The sequence below is a fragment of the Propithecus coquereli genome, unplaced genomic scaffold (assembly GCF_000956105.1).
Source record: "Propithecus coquereli isolate 6110/MARCELLA unplaced genomic scaffold, Pcoq_1.0 Scaffold43, whole genome shotgun sequence".
Classification (NCBI taxonomy): domain Eukaryota; kingdom Metazoa; phylum Chordata; class Mammalia; order Primates; family Indriidae; genus Propithecus; species Propithecus coquereli.
The window spans coordinates 1355276-1361087 of record NW_012150063.1 but is presented as its reverse complement, the minus strand read 5'-3'; positions in this window follow the sequence as shown (position 1 = coordinate 1361087).

Genomic DNA, 5812 nt, shown 5'->3' with positions numbered 1-5812 from the left:
AAATAAAGAACAGTATAAATCTAATAAAGTATGTATAACATCTAGATTAAGAAAACTCAAAACTCTGGTGAAAGAAATCAAAGAACTATGTAAATGGCGAGATATTCCATGTTCATGAATAGGATGGCTCAATCTTGTCAAGATGTCAGTCCTTTCCATCTTGAGCTACAGATTCAACACAATTCCAATAAAAATTGGAGCTAGCTATTTTGGGAATACTGCAAACTGATTCTACAGTTTATATAGAGAGGTAAAAGTCCCAGAATAGCCAACACAATATTGAATAAGAACAAAGTTGGAGTATGAACACAATCTGACTTTAAGACATACTACAAAGCAACAGTAATCAAGATAATGCAATATTGGTAGGGGAAAAAAAAGACAAGTAGATCAAGAGATCAAGAGAAATGAGAGCCCCCCAAAATCCATATATATACAGTCAACTGATCTTTGACAAAGGAATGAAGGCAATACAATGGAGAAAAGATAGTCCTTCAACAGATGGTGCTGGAACAACTGGACATAAATATGCACCCCCTCCAAAAAAGAATCTAGACACTGATCTTACACCCTTCACAAAATTAATTCAAAATGAATCATAGGCTTAAATATAAAACATGAAACCATAAAACTCCTAGACAATAACACAGGAAAAAATCTAAATGACTTTGGGTATGGCAATGACTTTTTAGATACAAAACTAAAGGCACAATCCATGATGGAAATAATTGATAAGTTGGACTTTGTTAAAATTAAAAACTTCTTCTCTGCAAAGGCTACTATCAAGAGAATGAGATGGCAAGCCACAGACTGGGAGATAACATTTGCAAAAGATGTATCTGATCAAGGACTGTTATCCAAAATATACAAAGAACTCTTGAAGCTCAACAATAAGAAAACAAACAACTCAATTAAAAAACAGGCAAAAGACTTGTATAGACACCTCACCAAAGAAGATACACAGATGGTAAGAAAGCATATAGCAAATAAGTATATGGAAAGTAACGACATCATATGTCATTAGGGAATTACAAATTAAAACATTAATGAGATACACTGCATATCTATTAGAACACTAAAACACTGACATCACCAAATGTTGGTGAGGATGTAGAGCAACAGGAATTCTATTCACTGTTGGCTGGAATGCAAAATGATACAATTATTTGGGGAGCCAATTTGGTAGTTTCTTAAAAAACTAAATATATTCTTAAAACACCATTGACTAATTGTGCTACTTGATGTTTACCCGAATGAGCTGAAAACTTATTTCTACACAAAAACCTTTACACCATTTTATTCATAGTTTCTAAAACTTGGAAGCAATCAAGATGCCCTTCAGTAGATGAATGGATAAATAAATTGTGGTACATCCAGATAATGAAATACTATCCAGCACTAAAACAAAATGAGCTATCAAACTGTGAAAAGACATGAATGAACAGTCAATGAATATTACTAAGTAAAAGAAGCCAATCTGAAAAAATACATATTGTATGTTTCCAACTCTATCACATTCTGGAAAAGGCAAACTATGGGGAGAGAAAAAAAGCAGTGATTACTAGGTGTTAGAGGGGAAGGAGGGATGAACAGGCATAGCACAGGGGATTTTTTAGGATGGTGAACTATTCTGTATGATATTATAATAGTGGATACAGGTTATTATCCATTTGTGTAAACTCCTAGAATGTATAACATTACACTCTAAAATCAACTATGGACTTTGGCTGATAACGATGTGCAATATAGGTTCACCAACTGTAACAAATGTACCACGGGTGCAGGATGCTGGTAGTGGGAGAGGCTGCGCATATGTAGAGGGAAAAGGTATATGGAAGCTCTCTGTACTTTCTGCTCAATTTTGTTGTGAACCTAAAAATGCTTTAAAAATAAGTTTAAAAAAAAAAATCCCTGTATGATTCAATCTGATCTGATAGTTAATTATCCATCCAAACAAAATTCAACTCTTTAAAGGAAGGCAATGAAATTTGCATTATCAACAACCTATATAGCATCCACAATGTCCACCACACAATAGAAAACAGACATACAAAGAAGCATGCATATGTGACCCATACAGAATAATGGGGCTGCAGACTAGTCATTCAACAGAAACCGACCTAGGATGACCCAGGTGTTGGAAATAATAGCACATAAGAACTTCAAAGCTGCTCCAGGACTTAAGGGAAAATATGGCCACAAACCAATAGATGGTAAATAGCAGTACAAAAATGAAAGCTATAATAAATAACCAAAGAATCAAGAAATATAGTACCTGAAATGAAAAATTTATTAGATGGTCTTAATAGCAGATTGGAGTAGGAGAAAAAAATCAGTGAACATGAAGAAAGATAAGCAGAAATTATCCTAGCTGAAGAAAAGAGATAAAAAGAAAGGGAGAGGGGAACAAGAGCATCTTAGTGACTGGGGGGACAAGATCAAAATATGTAAATATGTGTAACTGGAGTCCTGAGAGGAGAAGAGAGAATAGGGTAGATAAATATTTGAAGAAGTAGTATCAAAACTTTCCCAAATTTTTCCAAAAACATAATGTATAGATCCAAGAAGCTCAGTGAACCCCAAGAGGGATAAAAACAAAGAAAACTATACCCAGAAATATTATAGTTAAACTGCTAGAAAACAAAGATAAATAGAAAATCATGAAAGCAGCTAGAGAGAAAGTACACATTATAAATGGAAGAACAACGTAATGGCTAACATTTTTTCAGAAACAACAGAGGCCAGGAGATGATGAAATGACATCTTTACAGTGCCAAATAAAACACACACACACAAAACCTGTCAACCTCAAATTCTATATCTTTTTAAGATGCAGGAAAAATAAAGGCATTTTTAGATAAATAAGAACTCATTGCCAGAAGACCTACACTACAAAAAATGTTAAAGGGAACTTTTCAGGCTAAAGAAAATTGACACTAGATGGAAAATATGTGGATAAATATAAAATCGTGTGTGTATGTGTGTGTGTGTGTGTGTGTGTTCTAATTTTACTTAGAAGACGTATGACTGCTTAAAGCAAAATTTATAACATGGTAGTTTGGGATTTTTACATATATATATGAAAACAATGGCACAAAGAAGGAAGGTGGTGAGGTGTTATAATATTAGACACTGTAGACTGTGAAAAGGTATGAATATATATTGTAATAGTAACCAATAAAAAATAAAAAGAAATATAGCTGAAAAGTCAATAGAATTAAAATGGAAAACTAAAAATTATTTGATTTTCGGTGAAAATAAGGCAGAAAAAGAACAATAGAGGACCAAAAAGCAGATGGGACAAATAGAAAGCAAATAGAATTGTAAGACCTTAATTCAACTATATCAATATTTACATTAAATGTTAGAGAAATACATGCTACAACTAATAGGCAAAAATTGTCAATGAAGATTGTATCACTTAAAATCTTTGCATTGTTCTCTATGTAGATTATACCTTAAAAAAGAACTACAAGTAAACAAAAATACAACCTAAGTTTCTAAACTGGTGGCTAGATAATCAGTTTAGAAGGGAACAGCAATGCCCTTAACTATACCTCTCTCTTGGGTTTCATAACACTAGAGCAGGTGGCTGGAGTACAAAATATAGAACACTCTGATTTATGTCTATTGGAATCTGATAGGAGATGTCCTCCCCAGATGTCTTACCTCCAAGACCCTAAAAGGTAATTTTTTTCTATATAAAGTAATTTGCAAAGCCAGAATTACTCTCAGCATAGCTTCAGTAGACCACATGGGAACTCAGTTAAAGAAAAAGATCATGCAGTTAGATAACACAAGCTTCCTAGTTAGCTGCTTGTTTGGTTCTCATTCCATAATTATCAACATAAGATACTGATCCTGCCTTAAAAAATTTCTGGTGATGACTGATTAAAATTTAAACAAAATATATAACTTCTTTATGCATCATGAAACTAAAAATGCACTTTTTCACGTTATCATAAACACGAGACTATTGTGTTTAAATTTTAATTTAGTCAGGCTTTCATTCTATCTTCCAGTAGGTACTCTTATGTCCCCTAGTGGATACACATCGATATAGTGGAGGAAAGATAGGGGCAATACTGGCTAAGTAAAGGTCTATAAATCCTAAATGCCTACCTTGCCCACATACATTTCCAAACCAATGCCTTGTACTATTCTAATTTACCATAAACAAAGAAAACATTAACATACATCTGAACTGGACCACATCTATCTGCCCCATGTGTGGTCACTGGGCTAAAACATAATCCTGGCTCATGACATATACATGAACAAATGCACACCAATTAGCTGTACATTTTGACCTGACATAATACAAAGGAGTCAACATTTCCACTGTAAATCTCTATTTTTAGAGATTTATAGCTTAGTCATAAAAACGGACTTTAGAAAAATTTAGGGTGCAAAAAGATTCAGCCACAAGAAAGAATTTTCCCTTCTAATAAATTAAAAGTAAAACAGTATGTAGAAATCTGATCTGAAACTATGGTCATGTGTATATGTGCGTGCATGAGAGAGAGAGAGGGAGGGAGGAAAAAGGCAGGCACCCTCCTCATGCATAGAAAATTTGACAGCCTAGTATTTAAACTGTGTTTGTTTGTTTGAAAGGGCAGAGTGTGGAGATAGAAGGGGGTATTAATGCAAAGTAATAAAAAGGGGTTTTCTTCCTCAAATGTAGAAACAATATTTCTAGTACTAAGTTCTAAAGATACATTTTCTCTCCAAATACACAGACATGTATGTGGCCACACATGCAGTCAGATATGAATTGGCTTCCAGCCCACTATTACAGACAGCAAACTTTTCCCAATTAGACCAGAGGCTGACACTGCCAGCCCAGGATCCACATTAATGTGTTTCTACAGAGTCAGAACGTTAATATGGAAAGGCCACATCTCCTCTCTCCACATGACCATGGCAACAGATCACCCAGGTGCACCATGTGCTGTGCAACAATCACCCCACACCTAGTTTCCTGCACTGATGGGAGTGAAGACTGGGCTCCAAAACTCTGCCTCTCATACCACTCCTATCCCCATTTCCTATTTTATTATCCACAGTACTTATTAGTACTTATTACCATCTAATGCACACAGGTGTGTATGTGTGTAAGTAAATAAAAATGTTTTGTTCATTGCTATATCATGCTACACAGTAGGTGCTCAACCCTACTGTTGTTTTAATCTGCTCCTTGAGTATTGGTTTCGTTGAGGATCTGTGTGCATTTACTGTCCATTTGTTTAGACTTTTCTTTATATACCCATTTCCTCATACCATGCTTCTTAGTACATGGTAGCTACTCAATAAAGGAAGGCACAGTTAGGAGGAAATTTCTAGCAGTTCAGCTTTTGAATTTTGTTACTTAAGCTGGGAATTTGGTTTAAGAAAAAGAGTTGCCCTAAAATACAAGGAGATATTGGTGACATGGTATTGCTTGAGGTTATTTCAGCAGTACAACCTAAATTCGTATTATAGAAAAACTTTTTTTTAGTAGGTATCAATCAACAGTAAGTAAGAACAAATTTTATGAACCTTTTTTTAAAAGGATTGATTGATTGATTGATTAAAACAGGATCTCATACTATTGCCCAGGCTGGAGTACAGGGGCACGATCACAGCTCACTGCAGGCTGGAACTCCTGGGATCATGTGATCCTCCTGCCTTAGCCTCTCGAGTGGCTGGGACTACAGGCACATGCCACCATACCTAGCTAATATAATTTATTTATTTTTTTGTAAAGACGAGGTCTCACTATGTTGCCCAGGCTGGTCTCAAACTCCTGGCATTACGCAATCCTTCTGCCTCA